The following is a 26,118-nucleotide window of genomic DNA, read 5'->3' as shown; positions in this document are numbered from 1 at the left end:
TTACAATTGAAAATAAAATTCAGCCTAACCTTCTAACCCCCTAAATTTCCCCCTAAAATCAGAAATAAGCAGTTTCGACTTATTCACAGTGTTAGTGATGGTACTTGCCATAACTATTCCAAATTTCAGGTACCTACATCGAACGGTCTTTGAGAAAAACGCATTTAACCGATTTGCAAGACCGAAGTGATCCCATAAGAGCACCGTGAACAAAGTTTTGTACGGTGCTCTAAAAATATCCCACAAATGAAATGACCAGTGTAAGCATCAGTAAGCTAGCCCTAAGCAACCAAAGATCAGGCTGCAGTTCAAAAACTAATAAAGATAAAGTTAAGCTGATAATTTTCCCGCCGTGTCCATGCTTCTTTAAGTTGGGTATTGACTGGTCAGCTATCTTTTAGCTATAGTTTTCGCGAAAGTCGCCAGGACAGAGGTGAAAATTTTTGTATGAAAACTTGCAACTTTAAATGCATTTTTTATCGAAACTATTGCACTCTAAAATGAAGTCAAAATCAGTCCATCGACTGAATTTTTTGCAAGCTTTCTAATGGTACCCCACACGATTCTTACAAATAAAAAAAAATTCAGCCTACCCCTCTCAACCCCCTAAATTTCCCCCTTAAATAAGAAATACTTAAGCAGTTTTGATTTATTTACAATATCAGTGGTGGTAACTGTTCCAAATTTTGAGTTTGAGCCTTATTTATATGAAGCTAAGATTGTCAGTTAAGTGACAAGTCTTTGGTGATAAGTCAAACAAGAATGTAAGCACAAGGTTTCCACGTGCTTACATTTAATTAAAATTATCTCACAAATCATTTTCTGGTAGTGAACATTATTCCGTTAAAGTTGATTGAGTTATAAATCTTTATTAGATTTATAATTCAATTCTGAATTTAATCATCACAAAACCTTTATTGTTGTAAGTTTCCTGTCAATGAAGATGCTTCGCTTGTTTCTGGTCGTCGCATTTATGTGCTCTCTGTGTAAGTTATTTTAATATAATACAAGTAGCTAATTGTAAATAGACTTATGATCCTTCGAGCAACACGGAAGGGAGGCGGCATTCGCACTATTTCCCCTCTGCCGAGGTACAAGATTAGCGCGTCAATCTAATCTAGCGCGGGTAATAAAACTAGTTGCACTTGGATTTTTCACTAGACCGAGTCCAGACGCGCGCGTGAACACTGCTGCACAAAAATGCCTGTTTGCTCGGGTTTTTTGTTATAAAAAGAGGTCGGGGACATCAAATTTACAAAAAGAAAGTGTTACATTTCACATGTAATTTTTTTTTTTACATATCATACGTTTAATTACATTCAAACACAATTATTATATTTTAGCTCATGTAATTGTTGGATTTATCGATTTTGCTCGCTCAGTACAAATTGCGGATCGGTCGAGCGACAAATCCGACTTCTCATCTCTCAGAATACAATAACATACTTCAACGAAAATGTGTTAGTGTGCGTGTTGTGACACTTGTCACTCGTCCGTACACAAAAAGAGATCGAGGTTTGCAAGATTTGTCTTTGACGTGAGTCATTTTCTATGCATTTGTGTCGTCATTACAGATTGGATTTTGTATGTAAGTGTGTGAGAAGTGCGACTGTGTGCACCTTTCCCCCCGCGAAAAATGGCAGAAAGATTTGTACGGTGAGATATCGCTTGGGCCCCTCCCTTCCGATGTGTCGGAAGCCGGTGTTGCTCGAAGTTATGATCATTTGTTTAATCGCTGTTTTAATAAATAACGCTTTTTAAAACTACATAAAAATAATACTATAAATATTATAAATTAATATAATATTATTCATATAATAATTTTTCTTCTTAAGTTAGGTACCTAAGCTATTTCGGGTTAAAGATTATTTAATTTGTCTCAAAAGAAATATTACATTTCACTTATTGAGATAAGTCGATACATGCAGGTATTTTATAGGCTACTGAGCGTTAACTAACACTATATATTATATATGCCTTTATTAGGGAAGTGGGACGTCGAATGAGGGAGAGGGGATCTGACAGGGTTGCCAACTTTTTTTTTGATGGAATATAGTATTTTCCAGAATAAGGCATCATAAATATAGTACATTTCTAAAAAAAATAGTATTTTTAGATAAAATACTAAACATGAGTGTAATATACGTTTAATCGGAAATATAGTACCTATTTTATCGTACTATATATTTTTCCAAAAGTATATAGTACAGAGAGCCAAAATATAGTACAATACTATATAACATAGTACGGTTGGCAACCCTAGATCTGACGCCCGCGCGGGTTCGTACATAGTGCAAAGGTTTGTTGTTGTTGTTGTTGTTGTTGTTGTCAATTTGTTCAAGTTGTCCATCGCCATTCAACGCGGTAACGCGGCTAGTGTGATGTACCTTTGCGCCAGAGACAACTCGGGGGGGACTGTTTGACTATAGCAGTGGTGAGCAAAGTACGGCCCGCGGGCCATCTGCGGCCCGCGAATGGATTTTATCCGGCCCGCCGCCGGTCCTATGAAATAATTAGTATGTGGCATTGGCCCACGATTATCAATTTATCACAAATCAAAATAAAGTTTGGCTACAATTCTGGCCCTCCACTTAAATTTTCTTAACTTTCTGGCCCCCCATGAAGAAAGTTTGCCCACCACTGGACTATAGTCTTAAGTTTTTGTTGATTTTTTTTATTATATTTTTGTATTGACGTTTATTGAATAAATAACTATTTATTATATAAGTATATTATATATTATTCACAATATATATTATTTTTATTAGAGGCACAGTAATAATAAAATGAACAAAAAAAAAGCACAACAATAAAACTGTTGACATAAGCTACTTAACACGTAATAATTTCTTGTGATGTTTTTATTCCTAAGTGTGCGATTCTAAAACATGTGGCGGGTAAGCATAGATTCCTTTGTTACCAGTACGGCTACCACCAGTTTTGACATTAACATATTCACTCGCGTCTACGTAAATTGCTTTCTATACATCTCGCTTGCACTAATATGCCAGTAGAAGCGAGATGCATAGAAATTAGGTAAGTTACTTAGACGTGAGTGAATATGTCAATGTCAAAACTGGCGGTAGTGGTACAGTCACCTGCAATAATATGTTACTCTTCGAAGGCCGCAAAAATATGTGACACGCTCACATATTTTTGGCTCTACAAATAAGTTCGGGTCGGATATTTTTGCTGCCTTCGTTGTGTAATATATTATTGCAGGTGACTGTACATAGCTGGTTTGTTAGTGCACGACACCTTGCATTTTGTGACTATGCGCTGAAAATTGGCACAGTTGATTCTTAGCTGGTCATGAGCAGATACAGACCGGGAGCCGTCGAAAGCCATCTCTCATTTAGTGGGAGGGAGAATTCGACGCTGCAGCGCTTCACTTGGAGCAACGTTTCTCTTAAACTATACCTATTAGAGAATGTAATATATCATATTCGGATAAATTGAGGATGAGGAATCTATATTTAGAACAAAAATAATGCACTTTCTAACAAAAAAAAAGAATAAAGTAAAAAAGACAAAACACGTATTTTTGATTTTTTTATAATCACCAATTCTTTTTTTAAAGTGTAGCAGGAATCTGAAAACAAAAAATACAGTCGTAAAGATACACTTATTACGTTTAAAAAAATATATAGTTTATTATACAAATCTGTTGATAAATGGGAGATAAAAAATAATATTAGCGTGGGTCAGAGTGATCTCCATGCAAAATATTATTAAGGTGGGAAAGTTACTTATAATTTGTTCTACAACCGTTTTTTTTTTTAGTTTTTCGTAAATAACTCGTAAACGGTAGCCCACAGCAAAAAAATATCTCTTACGTAAATAATCTGTTTCATATACTTATAAAATAAGTGCTACTTTTTTTCGCTAGGATCAATATTAAAAAATATATTGAAGGGGGAAAAGAAATTCTAAGCTATATTAGAAATCGCAGATTTATTAGACAAGTTCATCGACCCGAAACCAAGCATCTGGGCATCGCAACATACCTTCATTACGCGATTTACGCGTCTACAACAAGCCGATGAGTCAGTCCCCATTTACGCATCAGAATTGAAGAAGCTGTCACTTAACTGCGAGTTCAAGTGCTTACACTGCAAAAAGCCTACAATTGAATCGTTCCTATCACTACAATTGATACGCGGCCTGAAGGATGGAGACATCCGTACAAAAATCTTGCAAGAAAACAAAACCATGACATTCTCCAAATTAATACATACTGCGGCATTAATGGAAACTGGAAAAAGCGAAAACTTAACCATGTCGACATCCATTCAAAAAATGTCAATTGACAACAACAACAAAATTTCGCAAGCGCACAACCAACCACTACACCCACCGAGAAACAAGCCTATTACGATTAGAGATCTTAAAGGTAAATTTGCTACCGTTGCGGAAGAGACGATCACAAAGCAAATGAGTGCGGCGCTATAAAAAGTACATGCCGTAAGTGTCAAAAGGAAGGGCACATAGCTCAAGTTTGTTTGCAGCGACATGAACGCAATCAAACGAACCTCCTGAACCACTCGACAAGCAGTGTCAGCACCGAAAGCGTAGAAGACATCCACCTCATTAAAAGTGAATATTCAGACAAATTCATCATTACTGTTGACATTGAAGGCAAGAAGGTTGACATGGAATATGACACTGGAGCTGCACTGTCCGCAATTTCACTCAAAGACTACAAAAAGTTAAGAATTAATAACAAGATATTAAATACTACTACGACATTTAGAACCTATATGAAACAATCCTTCAAACCGATCGGCGTAGCTTACGTCAAATGCGCTTACAAACATCAAACCTTCTATGGAAAACTGTACATAATTGACATAGATGTTGAACCGGTTTTGTGTAGGAGCTGGATGAAAGAATTCAAAGTAGATTTTGCTGACATGAGAAGCGTGGAAACATGTTCGAGGGAATCGAAACTAGAGAAATTACTTAAAGAATATGACTCTACCGTCTTCAATTCAAACCTGGGCGAAATTCCAAACGTCCGAGGTCATCTGACACTGAGAGAAGATGCGAAATCAATATTTATCAAACCACGCAGAATAACGTATCCGTTACGTGCAAAAGTAGATGAAGAAATTGATAGACTAGAGAAACAAGGAATCATTACAAAAATCGATCACTCCGAATGGGGTACACCAGTCGTACCGATAGTGAAGCCCAATGGCAACATTAGACTTTGCGCAGATTACAAAATCACCTTAAATAAAGTAATAAAAGATGAACAATACCCAATCCCCATAATTGAAGACATCCTTGCCGAAATGAACGGAGGACAGGAAATAAAAGTAGCCCCTAGTCTTTGGCAGAAATTTATGGACCAGCTGTTAATGGGCATCGAAGGCATCAAGTGCTTTTTTGACGATATAATAATTCAAGGCTCGACTGAAGAACAGCTCCTCACCAGACTTAGACAAGTTTTACAAAAACTCAAAGAGAGTAACCTTCGAGTCAATAAAGAAAAATGTGACTTCTTGAAACGTAGCATCAATTACTTAGGGCATACCATAGACAAAGACGGATTACATAAGAACCAGGACAAGGTCAAGGCAATCGCAAATGCACAACGCCCAACTAACGTAAACGAATTAAGAACCTTTTTAGGCATGGCAAACTACTACAATAAATTTATACCGAATCTGTCATCCATTATTAGTAACATTATTTGAACGAATTATTGAAGAAAGGTGCAAAATATCTTTGGACTACAAAATGTGAAGAAAGTTTTAATACTTTTAAGGAAGAGATGGCCAGGGGGCGCCATAAGCCTTCAGTAAGAAGTGCATATACTTGGAAAATTTGACCTATGTCGCTGTGGCCCGGTGGCCGAGTGGTTTAGGTACCTGCCGCGATAGCAGAGGACGGTGGTTCGATTCCAGTCTGGGGCACTAGAGGCCTTGGTCACTTTTTCTTAGTATATGACATTTATTTCAGTTTATAATTTATATAGTAGTGTTTCTACTTGATAAAAAACAAAATAAAAATATTTTTCTGAAATAATTTAATTTGTTCAAATACTTTAGTATTAAGGAAGAAATACTGAGTGAGCGGATATTAATACACTTCGATCAAAATAAAGCTCTCATTCTGGCTACAGATGCCTCACCCTTGGGCCTTGGTGCTGTTCTGAGTCACAGATTACCTGACGGTTCAGAACGTCCCATAGCATTCGCATCTAGATCCCTTACAACCAGTGAAAAGAAATATAGTCAAATTGACAAGGAAGCGACAACCATCTTCTGGGGATTAAAGAAATTCTTTCACTACTGTTATGGTCGGAAATTCACCCTTATCACCGATCACAAGCCGCTCACATCTATTTTTCACCCGCACCAGACATTACCTACCTTAAGCACGATGAGACTATTCCATTATGAAATGAAATGAAATGAAATGAAAAGAATTTATTTGACACAACAATCTTAAGATTAACAGATATTAAATACCTATAAGACATGGTTTTGTAACTTGTTGTCTCAAAGAGGATACCACTCAGCATGTGTCGGAGCACATAGTGCAACGACGCTGATTTTCAGTGGTTCCTTGAACTTAAAACTTAATCCTTAAATTTAGAAATAAAAATATTAAGAACAATATAAAACACAATGCGGAGCAAGTAGTCTTAAAATTAATATCCAGCATAAAACACAATTATTCTAAAAACATGTGAACAAGCGATGAATGGAAAGTTTAATTACCTACGCAACATAAACTAACTTTTTTAAATAATAGATACAGGTGACTAGGAGTGGGAATTTTGGTTAGTGAGAAGATGAAGTTTTAATTTGCTTTTAAATGAAAAAAGTGAACCAGCATTTCTTATTGGCGGAGGAATGTTGTTCCAGCATCGCGTGGCAGCATACCGGAAGCTGCCACGAAAGCTAGTCAAACTGTGTCGCGGGCAGATGAGACGGGAGGCTTGTCTTTCGTGCATTCTAGAAAATGTAAGCTTGTCAAAGAGATACTACTTACTTACTCCGTTGGCTCAGCGACCCAAAATGAGACTTGGCCTCCGACACAAGACAGCGCCACTTTTCTCGGTCCTGTGCGACCTCTCGCTAATTGCTGACTCGAAGTTCGCGCAGGTCCGCCTCCACCATGTCGCACCAGCGATATCTGGGGCGTCCGATAGGACGTCTTCCTGCTGGACGGCCCAGGTATGCTCTTTTCACGTTCCGATCTTCATCCATTCTCTCAAGGTGGCCCAACCAACGGAGTCTGTGAGCTTTAGTCTCTCCCATGATGTTAGGTTCAGCCACTAGGTTTTCGATTTCACGGTTCGTAAGGACTGACCAGCTTCCGTCCGGTCTTTCAAAGAGATAAGAGGGTTTTTTGCTGTTTATAATTCCAAACAATAAGGAAGCAAGGTGTAGCGTTCTGCGTGCGTCCATTTTAAGCATTTTACTATTGTTTAAGAATGGTGTAACATGGGCACGCTTTGGTATCGAAAAGCAAAATCTGGCGCAGGCATTTTGTAGTCTCTGTATTTGCATTTTTGTACGCGACAATAGACACCCTCCTATTACTGTGTCAGCATAATTGAGCTTTGACAGGATAAGTGAATCACAAAGCTTAATACGCATATCTATGTTAAGGTGATCACGGATCTTATATAAAACTGTAAGGCGATAAAAACAATTTCTGATATTCTCTAGGACGTATTTTTCGAATTGAAGCCTTTCGTCTATTAGTACCCCAAGATTCCGAGCTTCAGATACACGAGTTATGATCTCATTTAAAATATGGACCTGCGGATTTTGAGATATTGTATTCATTATTTGAAGTTTTGTACCGATTACTATGAACTTTGATTTTAGGGGATTTATAACTAAACTATTTTTTTCAGACCAGAGTGCAATCTGACTGAGATCTTGGTTAATTTTTTCGACAGCCGAATGAGTGTCTTCAGGCTTGAAAGAAGTGTACATTTGTAAGTCATCTGCGTATAGGTGATATTTACAATGATTGATTTTGTATGTTAAGTCTGCGCTGTATAGTAGAAATAAAATAGGTCCCAGAATTGATCCCTGGGGAACGCCTCTGGTGACCATAGACTTTTCTGACACCATTGATACGCCCTGTGAGTTGCTTAATTCTACCCTTTGAGTGCGCTATTATATTATGCGCACTTCCTCTCCGGATTCGACTACAACATTGAATATAGAAATTCAACGAAAAATGCAAATGCAGACTACCTCTCTCGCTTCCCGGTAGAGAAAATAAATGACAACAAGATTGACCAACACTGCGTATTCCAATTGAAGCACATAAACGCAATAAATATTTCACCGGAAACAATCGCCAAAGAAACCAAAGAAGACTCTGAATTACAAAACTTAATACAAATATTTCTGTCAGGTGCGTCACTCAGAGAATCTGGTTATAAAGATAACGAACTGACATTACAAAATGATTATTCATTCTAAAAGGTACACGAGTAATGATTCCGCATAGATTGCGGCAACAGATATTAGAGGAACTACATGCCGGTCACATTGGAATTTTGAAAATGAAACTCCTTGCAACGAAGCTTCGTATATTGGAAAAATATTGATAAAGATATTGACGACAAAGTCAACTCGTGTCGAACATGTCGTCTAGAACAGAACGCTCCACCAAAAGCACCGATTCATCACTGGGAAGACCCTGCAGGCCCATGGCAAAAAATACACATAGACTTCGCGGGCCCTATATCTGGTTATCACCTGCTAATTGTAGTAGATACATTCTCTAAATGGGTCGAAATCATTCCAACGAAAACAGCCACGAGCTCATTTTGCATTCAAAAACTAGACGAATTATTTGATACTTTCGGATTACCCTACACCTTTGTTTCTGACAATGGTAGACTGTTCACATCACAAGAATTTTAGAACTTCTTAAGCAATAATGGTATTATACATAAGACCATTGCCCCGTACCACCCAGCGACCAACGGTCAAGCAGAACGGTTTGTACAAACAATAAAAAAACACTACACAAATTAGAGGGGGAAAGTGGCGTGATAACACAGAAGATCCTAAAAGTTAAAAGGATACTTCGAGGTACGCCAGGCAGCTCTGGAGATACTCCCTACATGCGCATGTTCGGGAGAGAAGTAAGAACAAGACTGACGGCGAAGATACGTGCGCCTCCTAGGCCCCCTCCCCGACCAACTCCGACTCCGACTACAATTAAGCAATTCACCTTAGGCAGTAGAGTCCAGGCGCGAAGCTACTCTGTATCTGATAAGAAGTGGCAGTTCGGTATAGTGAGACGCCGGCTCGGGTCCCTACATTACGAAATTGCAAATTGACGACGGACGTGTCTGGATCCGACACCTGGACCAGCTGCTCCCGGCTCCAGGGATTCCACGGAATCACGGCGGAGGCATGTCATAGCCCAACCTCCCGCTTAACGACCTCGTATGCATATTACCCTAGCAACCGTTGATGTTATTGGATTGACACTTGACTTAAAAAATATAGTTGTTATGATTATAATATCGTGCATGCATTTATTAAGAGCGCTATTACATTTCGGCGTTGAGCGAGTTTAGGTATTTTACGCGCTGCGGCAGGCCGTGCGAGCTCAGTACGCCGATCCCTTCTACCACACTCGCACTACAATGATGGATTAAACATTCTTGATCCTTCGCGAAGCATATTGAAATCAACCATAACAACACTAACTGTACTTAACTTTTAAAGTTCTATAACTGTTATTTGGTAAGTACGAAAATACTAAATGCAGTGCAAATGTACATAGGGGCTGTTCATAAATTACGTCATCTATTTTTGACGATTTTTGACCCCGCCCCCCCCCTCAAATCATCCAAAAATCAAGCTTCGGATGAATCTGTTTCCTCCTACGTCATGTTACCATCATCCGATGTCCAGACCCCCCCACCCCCTAATTTGAAATGACGTAATTTATGAATAGCCCCTAAGGTAAGGTCATATTCTTTTCTTGATTGGAGGCAAGAACGAAAAAGAACGAAATAATAAGTACCGGTATTTTTTATATGGAGAAAAAACCGGTTCTGAGCCTTGACCCCCCCCCCCCCCACTCCTCCCATTTGAAACGACGTAATTTATGAATAGCCCCATACTCGTACTTATGAAGGTATATTACTCGAAAGAAATTATAGGTACCTACTCGCTTATTTACATGTTTCGTCATTGCATTTGGTACCTATAGGTTGTAAAGTTTGTATCAATGAGGGTTTAAAAACGAACTGGTACTGAGGATCTGATGATGATTAAGGTGGTCACGGATACCAATCAACCATGTAGTAACATGATTAGGCTCGTTTGATTCGTCTCAACAAGATCTTTGACACTGATGATACACAGGGTCTGATGATGGAGCTGGAAGGTGGCTACGGGTACCAGTCTATCATGTAACTAAACAACATCGTGTTTGGGCTCGTTTGATTCGTCTCAACAAGATCTTTGAGACAAGACAGTACTCAGGGTCTGATGATGGAGCTAGAAGGTACCATTACCAATCAACCATGCAACTAAACCACATCGTGTTTAGGATCGTTTGATTCGTCTCAACAAGATCTTTGACACTAGGTGATACTCAGAGTCTGATGATGGAGCTGGAAGGTGGTCACCGGTACCAATCAACCATGCAACTAAACCACTTCGTGTTTAGGCTCGTTTTATTCGTTTCAACAAGATCTTTGACACAAGATAGTACTCAGGGTCTGATGTTGGAGCCGGAAGGTGGTCACCGGTACCAATCAACCATGCAACTAAACCATTTCGTGTTTAGGCACGTTTTATTCATCTCAACAAGATCTTTGACACAAGGTAGTACTCAGGGTCTGATGATGGAGCGCGAAGGTGGCGACGGGTACCTGTCAATCATCATCAGCTCCATCATCAGACCCTGAGTAGTATCTTGTCTCAAACATCTTATTGCGAGGAATCAAACGAGCCCAAACACGAAGTGGTTCAGTTACATGGTAGACTGGTACTCGTGGCCACAGTCCAGCTCCATCATCAGACCCTGAGTACTAACTTGTGTCAAAGATCTTGTTGCGACGAATCGAACGAAGCCAAACACGAAGTGGTTTAGTTGCATGGTTGATTGGTACCGGTGACCACCTTCCGGATCCATCATCAGACCCTCAGTACTACCTTGTGTCAAAGATCTTGTTGCGACAAATCAAACGAGCCCAAACACGAAGTGGTTCAGTTACATGGTAGACTGGTACCCGTGGCCACAGTCCAGCTCCATCATCAGACCCTGAGTACTAACTTGTGTCAAAGATTTTGTTGCGACGAATCGAACGAAGCCAAACACGAAGTGGTTTAGTTGCATGGTTGATTGGTACCGGTCACCACCTTCCGGATCTATCATCAGACCCTCAGTACTACCTTGTGTCAAAGATCTTGTTGCGACAAATCAAACGAGCCCAAACACGAAGTGGTTCAGTTACATGGTAGACTGGTACCCGTGGCCACCTTCCAGCTCCATCATCAGATCCTGAGTACTATCTTGTGTCTAAGGTCTTGTTGGGACGAATCAAACGAGCCTAAACACGAAGTGGTTTAGTTGCATGGTTGATTGGTACCGGTGACCACCTTCCGGCTCCAACATCAGACCCTGAGTACTATCTTGTGTCAAAGATCTTATAGAAACGAATAAAACGAGCCTAAACACGAAGTGGTTTAGTGGCATGGTTGATTGGTACCGGTGACCACCTGCCGGCTCCATCATCAGACCCTGAGTACTATCTTGTGTCAAAGATCTTGTTGAGACGAATCAAACGAGCCTAAACACGAAGTGGTTTAGTTGCATGGTTGATTGGTACCGGTGACCACCTTCCGGCTCCATCATCAGACCCTGAGTATTATCTTGTGCCAAAGGTCTTGTTGAGACGAATCAAACGAGCCCAAACACGAAGTGGTTTAGTTGCATGGTTGATTGGTACCGGTGACCACCTTCCGGCTCCATCATCAGACCCTGAGTACTATCTTAAGTCAAAGATCTTGTTGAGACGAATAAAACGAGCCTAAACACGAAGTGGTTTAGTTGCATTGTTGATTGGTACTGGTGACCACCTTCCGGCTCCATCATCAGACCCTGAGTACTATCTTAAGTCAAAGATCTTGTTGAGCCGAATCAAACGAGCCCAAACACGAAGTGGTTTAGTTGCATGGTTGATTGGTACCGGTGTCCACCTTCCGGCTCCATCATCAGACCCTGAGTACTATCTTGTGTCAAAGATCTTGTTGAGATGAATAAAACGAGCCTAAACACGAAGTGGTTTAGTTGCATGGTTGATTGGTACCGGTGACCACCTTCCGGCTCCATCATCAGACCCTGAGTACTATCTTGAGTCAAATAAATACATATAGAATGTCAGGTCGTTTCAAATATTTTTAATCCTGTCCGGTAGTTTATTAAACTGTACCATTATAAATTATAATACTATAAAAACAGTGCTAGGATCAAAGTCTCTCGTTGCGGTTTACACGCACACAGTATAGCGTTTTACACGGCGCCCGCCGCACACAATGATAAAAAACCTCGTCGTCGCCGTTGAAAATGTGCGGAGCCGACCGACACACGTCCTGCCTCTACAAGCTCTGCCGCGGCACTGAGCTGGCGCAGCGCGCGTCATCGGTAATATAGAGTAGTTTTCAAAAAATTGCCAAAAAATTATAGTAGAATTTCATAAACACTAATGTATACCAACAGTATAAGCAAACGTTGCAGATTGCTTGAGTATGAAAATGACTTCGATATTAAGTAGATTTTCGTAGGAATTGACACTTGTTTCGGAGAGAAAATCGAGTTCGTTTTACTTTGATTTTCTCTTTCTCAAAGGTATGTAGGAAAAATATAGTTTGATATGCCTAAAGTACAGGGTATTAGTAATACAAAATAGCCAGGTTTAGCAGAGTAAAATTCTCAACATTTCCAAATAAGAGCTCGCCATTCAGTGCTTCACGGGGTTTTTCGGAAACGACCATCAGAAAAAAAATCATTACTAATTTAATAAGTCCTTTTTCTAATATTTACAACGATATTTATAAAGATAAGAAGACGCTTTTACTGGAACAAGTACTCATTGTTTCTAATAATGAGCGCAAAGTCCTGAATTTCGTCGACTAGTATCATCAATTTTGCATTATTTCGACTTTTCTTGTAAGAGCGCTCTTAAGAATATAACACTAGGTTACAACCATGTAACAACATAATTAATAAAGTAAGATCTTGACATACGAGGTATATGCAACCTTCTTAATGTTGTATTCATGCCCTTAAATTGTATCAATTTTATAGTGACATATGGTGACGTAGTTTGCATAATATCAAAAAGAATAGATAGTATAGAGGGGTCATTGTAAATTTTGTATTCACAGTAAATTTACTGCCATCTATCGACGCACGACTAAAACACAAAATATTTTTATTAGAGTATAAAATTATCAAAAAATGGTTATATATATATATGGATGAATGATTTTATTATTTTTATATCATTTTGATCCATGTTCATTCACTGATATCTACTTATGTGTTAAAATTGTTAAATATGAAACGGTGTCGTCTCGCCATCTAGCCGAGTATAGGCTAAAGGTGTTTGCGGCATCTATCCGAGAATGACTTTTTCTTGATTTCCGCGGCACGTTTTTTCCTTAGACTTTATTCATCTTATACGGAGTTACATATTATGTCTTTGATAATAGTAAGTCAACTTTACGCAAAAGATAATGTCTCGATCCAATAGGGGATATTACTGCAATGTTCTGAAAATAGAAATAGAAATCGCCTGCATCTTTACTAATGTTAACGACATTTTTAAGTGTTCCGCCCCCTGGTTGAAAGTGTCAAAGCGGCTAGCGTGGTCAATGACGGCATAAAAGTTAAAATCCTCTAAATATAAGGTAAAATCGTATTGCAGATACTGTGAGCATCGTCGGCGCATCGCCGACCCGAAGGAAGAGCCGGCCACACATCGTGTCGCCGGAACGAGGGACAGGCCCTCAATGGACAACAACTGAAGAATATCCTCGCTTTTATCCCATCTTTGGACGCGTCACCCCTTCGCCGGAGATTGTTGCCTTTGCGGATTATGTATTCGGGTAATTCAGTTATAACAATATACCTATTCATTATAACCATGTTATGCAACTATTGCTTGTATAATGAACAATAACACATTTATTGTGTTATTGTTCGTTATACAAGCAAAACGAAAAAAAAAACAGTACAACAACTAAAGACTCGGAGCCGAACGCAAATCCGGAGCCGAACGCACTACACGGGCACGGACTTTGACGGGTTCATGTAGTTCGGACGCTTAGCACCGCCGGGGCTAAGAACACGGACACACGGGTTGGCGCGTAGCACGGATATCGGGAGCCCTGCTATAGGTACTAATCTCTTAAATGTCAATAGTTGCATTGCATTGTTATAATGAATAGGTATATAGTTATAACTGAATTACCCGAATACATAATCCGCAAAGGCTACAATCTCCGGCGAAGGGGTGACGCGTCCAAAGATGGGATAAATCCGCGCATATACTTCAGTTGTCAATTGACAGCCTGGCCCTCGTTCCGGCGACACGTTGAGTGGCCGGCTTTGCTTTCGATTCGGCGATGCGCCGACGACGCTCACAGTACCTGCAATACGATTTTATCTTATATTTAGAGGATTTTAACTTTTATGCCGTCGTTGACCGCCCTAGCCGTTTTGACACTTTCAACCAGGGGGCGGAAATGTCGTTAACGTTAGTAAAGATGCAGGTGATTTCTATTTATATTTCTATTTTCAGAACATTGCAGTAATATCCCCTATTGGATCGAGACACTATCTATGCGTAAAGTTGACTTACTATTATGCAAACTACGTCACCATATGTCACTATAAAATTGATACAATTTAAGGGCATGAATACAACATTAAGAAGGTTGCATATACCTCGTAAGTCAAGATCTTTCTTTATTCATTATGTTGTTACATGGTTGTAACCTAGCAACTGTTATTTACTGTCAGAAAAAAATATTATCGTAATTTATATAGATTTAGATTTAGATTTATTTATTTCATAATATGAAATTACAATATAAATTATTTAACACTAATCTATACGAATTTATATTATGATCGTCAAGTAGGAAAATAACAATTGATTATAATTATACAAATGTCATGCAATACACAATTTAAAAACCATTAAGCAATCAAATAATTAACAAATTGTTTTTAACAATATTATTTCTCTATTAGTTTTAAAGCGCATAGCAGAGCAGAGTGAAATCAGAACAAGCAAGCAAGCCAGCAGCATTAAACACGAGTAAAATTCAAATAAGGAAATTAGAATCGCAATAGTTCCAATGTCACCAAACTTGGAGGTTTAAAATTTTAACAGTGCTCAAGTCAATGGCGGGAAGCCTAGATATTCTCGAAGGCAAGAAGAAAATACCATACTTGGATGAAATGGCTATCAGACAAGTCAACACATGAAAGAGTTCTAGGTCAGACTGAGACACAAGTTAGTTAGAAAATTACCTATTCTAAAAGTCTGATCCCTTTTTATAATTATACGAAGATGAATAATATTTGTTTTGAACACGTACAGACACGATGACGATCATAAATATTTTGTCGATTACAAAAGTCGTTATCGATTCTTTAGTATCCCATCACTAGCGTTATATACGGCCTGTGCGGCAAGGGAAGTATATTCCCGTAAATTAAGGGTTTTTTAAAATGCCTATATCTTTTGGAATTTTATACAGATCGCCGGGCGACGGCAGCTGTATATACACAAGGATATGGTCGATTGATCAGAATGACTTTTAGTTCAAATCGATAACATTCCAGGTGTGTAGGGGCGTTTAAAGTCAAGACATGGTACGGGAAAATGTAGGTCGTCCCGGATATTTGGCTTTCTCAATACGGGAAGTATATTATTCGTAAAGCACTGGCAGTAAGTTTGGGTTTTGCGCTGCCGCACCGAATGTGTTAATTAAATATTCTATTGGGTTGCCAGAGTTATCAGGGGCGGGACATGCGACAAATGCTTTGGCTGGTAACATCTCGGGCAGTGCAGACTGGTTACTAGACTTTGGGGCAGTCGGCCAGTAGACCATGTCCTGCTTCAAGAAGGATGGTCCGCCCGACCACCACAAGGAAGAGTTCATTATGAGGTTGGCACCTAAACTTTCAAACACTTAGCGTTTCTAATCCCAGAGGGTCTCAGTCTGACCTAGAACTCTTTCATGTGTTGACTTGTCTGATAGCCACTTCATCCAAGTATGGTATTTTCTCCTTACTTTCGAGAATATCTAGGCCTCCCGCCATTGACTTGAGCACTGTTAAAATATTAATCCTCCAAGTTTTTTGACATTGGAACTGTTGCGATTCTAATTTCCCTATTTGAATTTTACTCGTGTTTAATGCTGCTGGCTTGCTAGCTTGTTCCGATTTCACTCTGTTCTGCTATGCACTTTAAAATTAATAGAGAAATAATATATAAATCACGATAATATTTTTTTCTGACAGTAAATAACAGTTGCTAGATTACAACCACGTAACAACATAATGAATAAGGAAAGATCTTGACATACGAGTTATATGCAACCTTCTTAATGTTGTATTCATGCCCTTAAATTGTATCAATTTTATAGTGACATATGGTGACGTAGTTTGAATAAAATAGTAGTAAGTCAACTTTACGCAAAAGATAATGTCTCGATCCAATAGGGAATATTACTGCAATGTTCTGAAAATAGAAATAGAAATCGCCTGCATCTTTACTAATGTTAACGACATTTTTAAGTGTCCCGTCCCCTGGTTGAAAGTGTCAAAACGGCTAGCGTGGTCAACGACGGCATAAAAGTTAAAATCCTCTAAATATAAGGTAAAATCGTATTGCAGATACTGTGAGCATCGTCGGCGCATCGCCGACCCGAAGGAAAAGCCGGCCACCCATCGTGTCGCCGGAACGAGGGCCAGGCCCTCAATTGACAACAACTGAAGAATATCCTCGCTTTTATCCCATCTTTGGACGCGTCACCCCTTCGCCGGAGATTGTTGCCTTTGCGGATTATGTATTCGGGTAATTCAGTTATAACAATATACCTATTCATTATAACCATGTTATGCAACTATTGCTTGTATAATGAACAATAACACATTAAATGTGTTATTGTTCGTTATACAAGCAAAACGAAAAAAAAAACAGAACAACAACAACTAAAGACTCGGAGCCGAACGCAAATCCGGAGCCGAACGCACTACACGGGCACGGACTTTGACGGGTTCGTGTAGTTCGGACGCTTAGCACCGCCGGGGCTAAGAACACGGACACACGGGTTGGCGCGTAGCACGGATATCGGGAGCCCTGCTATAGGTACTAATCTCTTAAATGTCAATAGTTGCATTGCATGGTTATAATGAATAGGTATATTGTTATAACTGAATTACCCGAATACATAATCCGCAAATGCTACAATCTCCGGCGAAGGGGTGACGCGTCCAAAGATGGGATAAAAGCGAGGATATTCTTCAGTTGTTGTCAATTGAGGGCCTGGCCCTCGTTCCGGCGACACGATGGGTGACATACGAGTTATATGCAACCTTCTTAATGTTGTATTCATGCCCTTAAATTGTATCAATTTTATAGTGACATATGGTGGCGTAGTTTGCATAATATAATAGTAAGTCAACTTTACGCAAAAGATACTGTCTCGATCCAATAGGCGATATTACTGCAATGTTCTTCTCTCTCTCAAGTTAAAATCCTCTAAATATAAGGTAAAATCGTATTGCAGATACTTTGAGCAACGTCGGCGCATCGCCGACTCGAAGGAAAAGCCGGCCACCCACCCTGTCGCCGCAACGAGGGCCAGGCCCTCAATTGACAACTGAAGAATATGCTCTCTTTTATCCCATTTTTGGACGCGTGACCCCGTCGCCGGAGATAGTTGCCTTCGCGGATTATGTATTTGGGTAATTCAGTTATAACAATATAATTATATTTAAGAGATTAGTACCTATAGCAGGGCTCCCGATATACGTGCTACGCGCCAACCCGCGTGTCCGTGTTCTTAGCCCTGGCGGTGCTAGCGTCCGAACTACATGAACCAGTCAAAGTCCGTGCCCGTGTAGTGCGTTCGGCTCCGGATTTGCGTTCGGCTCCGAGTCTTTGGTTGTTGTTGTTCTGTTTTTTTTTTTTCGTTTTGCTTGTATAACAAACAGTAACACATTATAGTTAACTAACTATACCAACTAACCAACTATACTAACTATATTAACTAACTATAGTTATTGTCTTATTGTTCGTTATAATGTTTTATTCTTCGCTCTTATAAAGAACGCGTCCGATCGTCACTATACGTCGCCGGACCCGTGATCCGTGGATCCGGTAAATCGCAGTTAGTCACACCCCTGCGCTCAGTTGTGTGGTGACTTGCACGGTGGAAAGGCGTCACGTAATGCCATTCCCAAATTTAATTACACGAACCCTAATTACCCGTTCCGAACGGGCCACAAATCCGGTTTCCTGTAACACGAGAACCCCCTGCGACGGGTACACGAAACCTGGACGCGACCGCGAGCCCTAGACTACCTAGTAGACATCAGGGGGCTTAAGCCAACATTTTAGCATCAACAACATCCAAATCTAGGGTTTACCAGTGGATCGCAGTGAAGCAGCGGAGCGGTAAGCGAGGATAACAACCACCAATTCGAGTTGTAGAGCAAATTGGCTGTGGCAGACATACCTACGGTCAGAGTCGAGTGATTCTATAAGTAAGGATTCTGTTTTTTCCATAGACCTATAAATTACTTCGTAAATACGGGCCTTACGAGCACTACGAATGGGGCCGATACATGGGTGTCAAAATCGCAGTTAGTCACACCCCTGCGCTTAGTTGTGTAGTGACTTGCACGGTGGAAAGGCGTCACGTAATGCCATTCCCAAATTTAAATAAGTTTTTGGCTTTTGCTTTTGTAATTTCATTTTTGGTACAAGCTTTTATCGCTGATTGTACTTTTCTTAAGACAGACAACTAATACTCATCGAGACAATTCTAAAAACCCTTAACACAATTAGGTTGCGTTGTTTCATCACATAGTTCCTATGGCCACCTCCTGTCTCCATCATCAGATCAGCTCGATGGTACCATAATATTATTAATATTGCATTGTCATCCGATTTATATGTTTGTTACGATTGACATGTATGTCGGTCTGTAATCAAATCTTGCAAGTTAAATTTGATCCACTGAATCGTCTGTCGACAACGGTCAGGTGAAACGAAATAAAAGCTTGTAAAAATGCCTAACTGTGTCGTGAAATTGTGTAAAAACTATTAAAGAAAAATCAAATACACTTATGAGATTTCATATCATCGGTAAATCGGTTCAGATTACAATAAATTACTTTCTTAGAACAAATTTCAAGGGATGATCATTTTTGTTTAATTATGACGGTCGGTTGGCTCGGTGCACGTAAAAAACAGGCTGCACTACTACTACTATAAATGTGATTTTTATTGGTTAGGTAGGTAGGTAGGCTAGTTTATTAAGGGAAGTAATTAAATGATCTGACGTTTTTAAAATTGACTTGCTAAAAAAAAGCAATTAAATACAAATAGACAGCATACAAATATTTTGTTGGCAATAAATAAAAATCGAGCTACAAATCATGTTCAGCAAATAATTCACAAACGGTCAACATTATAGACTAGACATAAAAATTCAAAATCGCTCTCCTTCTTGATTCGACTGGCAAATCATATTACTTTTAGGCAACCGGGTTTTTTAACCTCATTAGACCCCGCTGAATCCGAATTTGCCGGTTACTCGGTCGAAATCTTGTCTGGAAGTGAGATATTTGACATTAAAGGTAATTTTTCGCTAGGATCAATATTCAAAGAGATATTAACGCGGGAAATTTAATTATAAACACTTCTAAGGTCCCTTTTTTTATTTTTTCGTAAATAGTTCATAAACGGTGGCCAATATCAAAAAATGTTGTTAAACAATAATAATCTACACAAAATTTTGAACAATAAAAATTCAGTACACTTTTCGTAGGGATCAATATTTAAAAAGATAATAAAGAGGGAAAGTTCTAGTATAATAAATTCTAAGTTTCCTTGTTTTTATTTATTCGTTTATAATTTGAAAAGTATGACTCATAGCAAAAAAAATCTTATACGTAAATAATAAACATAAAATTTCCTACAAGAAACATGTGGAACACTTTTCGCTAGGATCAAAATTTAAAAAGACAAAGCAGCGGGTAAGTTATAAATAATCAATTTTAAAGTCCCTGTTTAGTTTTTTGTAAATAACTCGTAAACGGTGTCCCATAGCAAAATAGGTTTTTAAGAATAAATTATCTACATAAGATTTCCTCCAAAAAATATCCAGAATACTTTTCTCTAGGATCAATATTTAAAGCGATATTAAAGGAAGAAAGTTAATTTCAATCAGTTCACAGGTCACTTTTTTTTAGTTTTTCGTAAATAACTCGTAAACGGTGGCCCGTTGCAAAACAATATTATACATAAACATTAAACATAAAATTGTCCACAAAAAAGATTCCGTACACTTTTTCGCTACGATCAATATTTAAAGAGGTATTAAAGGGGGTAAGTTAATTGTAATCAATTTCCAGGTCCCTATTTTTAGGTTTTCGTAGATGACTCGTAAAATAAGGCTCATAGCAAAATAAGTTCTTAATGTTCTTGTAAATAAATAATCGGCATAAAATTTTCTACGAAAAACATATTGAACACTTTTCTCTGGGATCAATATTTGAAACGATATTAAAGAAAGAAAGTTCATTGCAATCAATTCACATGTCACTTCTTTTTAGTTTTTAGGGTTCCGTACCTCAAAAGGAAAAAACCGGCCAAGCGCGAGTCGGACTCGCGTTGCAAGGGTTCCGTACATTACCCAATCTTTGACAATGTATTTTTTATATGTGAAACGCGAGTGAATTGCCTTTAAAAATCCTGTAGGGGTCGGTTCAAAAACTAAGTAATTGTCCGACTCACGCTTGACTGCATATTTCTAATAGGTTTTCCTGTCATCTATAGGTAAAGAACTATTTTGTATGTTTATTTTACGAGTCATTTACGAAAACCTAAAAATAGGGACCTGGAAATTGATTACAATTAACTTACCCCCTTTAATACCTCTTTAAATATTGATCGTAGCGAAAAAGTGTACGGAACCTTTTTTGTGGACAATTTTATGTTTAATGTTTATGTATAATATTGTTTTGCAACAGGCCACCGTTTACGAGTTATTTACGAAAAACTAAAAAAAAAGTGACCTGTGTACTGATTGAAATTAACTTTCTTCCTTTAATATCGCTTTAAATATTGATCCTAGAGAAAAGTGTTCTAGATATTTTTTGGAGGAAATCTTATGTAGATAATTTATTCTTAAAAACCTATTTTGCTATGGGACACCGTTTACGAGTTATTTACAAAAAAACTAAACAGGGACTTTAAAATTGATTATTTATAACTTACCCGCTGCTTTGTCTTTTTAAATATTGATCCTAGCGAAAAGTGTTCTACATGTTTCTTATAGCAAATTTTATGTTTATTATTTATGTATAAGATTTTTTTTTGCTATGAGTCATACTTTTCAAATTATTAACGAATAAATAAAAACAAGGAAACTTAGAATTTATTATACTAGAACTTTTCCTCTTTATTATCATTTTAAATATTTATCCCTGCGAAAAGTGTACTGAATCCGTTTTGTTCAAAATTTTGTGTAGATTATTATCGTTTAACAACATTTTTGATATTGGCCACCGTTTATGAGTTATTTACGAAAAACTAAAAAAGGGACCTTAGAAGTGATTATAATTAAATTTCCCGCGTTAATATCTCTTTGAATATTGATCCTAGCGAAAAATTGTGCTGAATTTTTCTTGTAGGCAATTTTATGCAGATTACTTATGTAATAGAACATTTTTTGCTATGCGCCACCGCTTAAGAGTTATTTACGAAAACCTAAAAAAAGGGACCTTTAATGTCAAATATCTCACTTTCGGTCAAGATTTCGATCAAGCAACCGGCAAATTCGGATTCAGCGGGGTCTAATTAGGTTAAAACACCCGGTTGCCAAAAAGTAATATGATTTGCCAGTCGAAATCGATTTTATGAAAAATAAAACCAGTCTATTACTGTATAGTAAATATAATATAATAATGTATCTAGGGGTGAAGGTTTTACCCTAAAATAAAACAACATATTCAAAATAGGTACATATTATAATTTATAATCTAACCATAAATCAACATATAGTAAAATAACTAACAAAATTATAGTCAACACAGTAGAATATACATTTTGTATAGTGTCACTATGTTTCCCAAGGAGAGAATATACATTTTGTATAGTGTCACTATGTTTCCCAAGGAGAGAATATATATTTTGTATAGTGTCACTATGTTTCCCAAGGAGAGAATATACATTTTGTATAGTGTCACTATGTTTCCCAAGGAGAGAATATACATTTTGTATAGTGTCACTGGGTTTCCCAAGGAGAGAATATACATTTTGTATAGTGTCACTATGTTTCCCAAGGAGAGAATATACATTTTGTATAGTGTCACTGTTAAGTCGAATTTTGATTACCTGTACGCACCTATACATGCATACTGCATACCTATATGTACCTATGATGAGTTGACCGGCCGCTGTTTTAGTTGCAATAAATAGTCATAAGCGTATGGACCTGTTTTAATTTCTTCTAACACCTTCACTCCAAAATGAACCTTAACGCCTAAACATTATGGTCCATCGACCACGGATATCATTTACGGTGACCTATTGCGCGGAGTGAATTTAATGTAATTTGGAGTTAAATATGGACAAATCAGTGCAAAAAAGTGGACAATATAACGGATTAAAATGTGTTTAAGTGAATTAAAGTGAAAAGAACGATATAGACTGGTAAATTTAGGATTTACAACCAAATGTTTCTACAACCGTTATTGTACGAACTAAATTGAACTGAGTGATTTGGCATGTTTCAAAGGACAGTGGAATAGTGCATTTATACATAAACAGCGGCAAAATAATATATCAGTGGACATTACGTACTTATATTATAAGCAGCGCGTACTTACCTACGTACTTATGCGCTTACCCTACACGAACTTGGTGATTCGGTATTTAATTTGGTGATATCGTAGTAGTGAAATTACACAATGGAGCAGATAGAAAAACGTATACTACTTCAGAAAGACACTTATGAAAAAATAGAAAAGGCTTATAGCAACTACAAAAAGTCGCCTAAGGAGAGGATAACTATTGGATATGTACAAGGAAGAATGGATACGTTAGATAATTATTGGAAGGAATTTAAGATAGATAGTTCACGAGAAAATACTTTTATCGATTTCCGTAGAAGACAGACAATTACTTCCGTACTTCTCCGAGGATATGTTTGACCAGTTTGAGGAGTTGTTTTATACATACAAAGGAGAGTTGAGGACGGTTTTATTGAAGCTTAGTTCTGAAACCGCAAAGGTGGACACGTCCAAACAAACTGTGAGTAACACAAGTACATCCAATAGTGAAGTCCGTTTACCTAGAATTTCCATACCGACTTTTAATGGGAATTATACAGAGTGGCAATCATTTCACGACCTTTTTGTGGCATTAATTCATAATAACTCGTCATTAGAAAATGTGCAGAAATTACACTACCTGAAAAGTAGTCTGACGGGCGATGCTGAAGTATTATTGCGGCAGTTTTCTATCACCGGAGAAAATTATACCGAGGCATGGGCGATTCTGAAAAAGAGATATAACAACAAGAGATATATTGCGAATACAGTTTTTAAGAAGTTTTTTGGACAACGAGAGTTATCTCAGGAATCGGCCTCCGCGATTAAACAGCTGTTAGATACCACTGTAGAATGTATGAACGTGCTGAAGAATTTAGGTTTGCCTACCGATCAGTGGGATGCAATCGTCACGTTTGTCGTCATATCTAAGCTAGATGTCAGCAGTCATAAACAATGGGAAGAGACAATTAGTGAAGACAGTTGTGATGGCTTACCTGGATTTGAAAGACTGAAGCAGTTCTTGGAAACACGGTTTCGCACATTAGAGATGGTAGAACCTGCAAATAGAAGTTACAAACAACCACCGAGTGTTAAACCGAAGTCATTTCACACAACGGCTAGCAACGACGATCTGCAATGCACCTTCTGCAAGGAAAAGCACTACATACATCATTGTAAGCAGTTTAGCAAGTGTCTACGACAACAAGACACCGCGCGGGGCGCGGGCGCGCGGGGTACGGACCCCACCACACTCCATTAGCTCCAGCGGCAGCCACAACGCCGCACGCGTCTTACATACTATTTAAATCAACCCTTCAAACCCTTGTATCAGTTTCGGATATTAAATCCCTATTTTATACGTACATCAAGATCTTTTACTTGCACCTTAATCGCCTGCAAGTTTATGGCGACCGTGACAGGACATTTCACCTCAAGACATCTGCGCGTACGCGACTTAGCAACAGGGAAGGCAGAACGTTCGAGAAGCGCGAACAAAGAAACTGCGGAGCGCGACCTTTGGACTGCATGCCACGCGGGTCTCCACGGCGATCTACTTCCAGGGGAGTGCCCAATTCTTATCCTATCTTAACCTATCCTAGTTTTAATTTTTGTGCTTAGTGTACTTTATTCCAAAAGAAAACAAAAACTTTTTATTAAATTTTTAGATTCCGGTAATCATCTTTCTCATCTTGCCTATGTTGCTACGCGCCTATATAATATTTACAGCATTAAAAAGTTCTTATAATAGTAAAACATTTCAAGCCTAAAAGCATTTAATCCGTTGGCCTGCTAGAGCTAATCAACCTTATATTATAAGTCATAAAGTGCTATTTGCATTGCATCTTGAATTTGCACTGCTTAAAATTATAATCTGTTGTTTACGTAAAATAAGAAGGGCTTGTGCACCGAACACGCCTTTGTTCACGCTTTCTTTATACAAAGCATTCCTTAAACATTATTTCGCTAAGCCATTTCATAAAAGCAATTATTTTAAGTAACTTTAAATTAGTTTATTTAGGTGTTTACAACTAAATAAATATTTTCTCACACTATTAAAGAGAGTGTTTATTCCTCATAGGTCCAAACCATTCGATACCTTATTTACTTGCATCATAGCTCATTTCGCTTCGGGCCGACATTTCCAGGATAAATCCTTCGGACTGACTGCGCTCGCGTCGGCTGTGCCTAGCAACTCGCCGCAGTGCCGACCTACTTCGCGTCAGCTGTTTGAGCGAGACTTGACCTACTTTCGCGCGGCGTCTACGCGCACCTGGAACTCCTGCCTGGTTTGATGCACAGTTTTCTTATCTTGTTTATTGATTGCCCTTCACTAGATCTTGTTTGTTACCGTTTTTGTGTTGGGTCATTATTTATCCATTTCAACTTTAGTGCCTCGCATATACCTAAATATTAAATATAAATTTACATAATGGCTACACCCACATCATCTCCTCACGGTGGTGTAGACATAGGTGCGCTTGAAAATGAATTAAAGCTTAAAGATTTAATTAAACAGCGCGCTTCGATTAGAGGTAGACTGACACATTTTGAACAATTTATTGAAGAGTTGAAAAGGATAAAACCTGACCAAATTTCCGAAGCGCAATTTAATGAATTGAATTTGCGAAGTGTAAAAATGGAAGCATTATTCTGTGATTTTGAAAAATGTCAAAGTCAAATAGAACTATCTTATCCTAACCCAGATGAACAAATTCGAGAAAGAGAGAAAACTGAAAAACGGTTTTACAGTGATATTGCCAGTGCTCAAACATTATTAAAATTGCGACCCATAAATAATGAGGATAAACAAAGTTCGTACAGTAGTTGCTCACGTCAGGATAACGTAAACGTAAAATTACCCGTTATCAAATTACCGATATTTGACGGCAATTATTTTTTGTGGTTGGAATTCCGCGATACGTTCGAGTCATTAATAAATAATAATGAAACTATCCCTGACATAAACAAGTTCCACTATTTACGATCGTCCTTACAAGGGAGCGCGGCACTTGTAATCAAGTC

The 26,118-nt window shown here is 38.4% G+C and overlaps 1 protein-coding gene across 1 annotated transcript in view; it reads left to right on the top strand.

Moving 5' to 3' along the window:
* Positions 1-17,825: 17,825 nt before the first annotated feature.
* LOC134801497 (uncharacterized) overlaps positions 17,826-26,118 on the top strand; it is a 318,534-nt gene continuing 310,241 nt past the window's right edge. Inside the window, exon 1 of the mRNA XM_063774106.1 lies at positions 17,826-17,997. The gene's annotated coding sequence lies outside the window, so the exon portion shown is untranslated. The remainder of the gene's footprint in view (positions 17,998-26,118) is intronic.

The sequence above is a fragment of the Cydia splendana genome, chromosome 22 (genome assembly GCF_910591565.1).
Source record: "Cydia splendana chromosome 22, ilCydSple1.2, whole genome shotgun sequence".
Lineage (NCBI taxonomy): Eukaryota > Metazoa > Arthropoda > Insecta > Lepidoptera > Tortricidae > Cydia > Cydia splendana.
The sequence above is the reverse complement of the archived record's forward strand: the minus strand, read 5'-3'. Positions and strand labels throughout refer to the sequence as shown.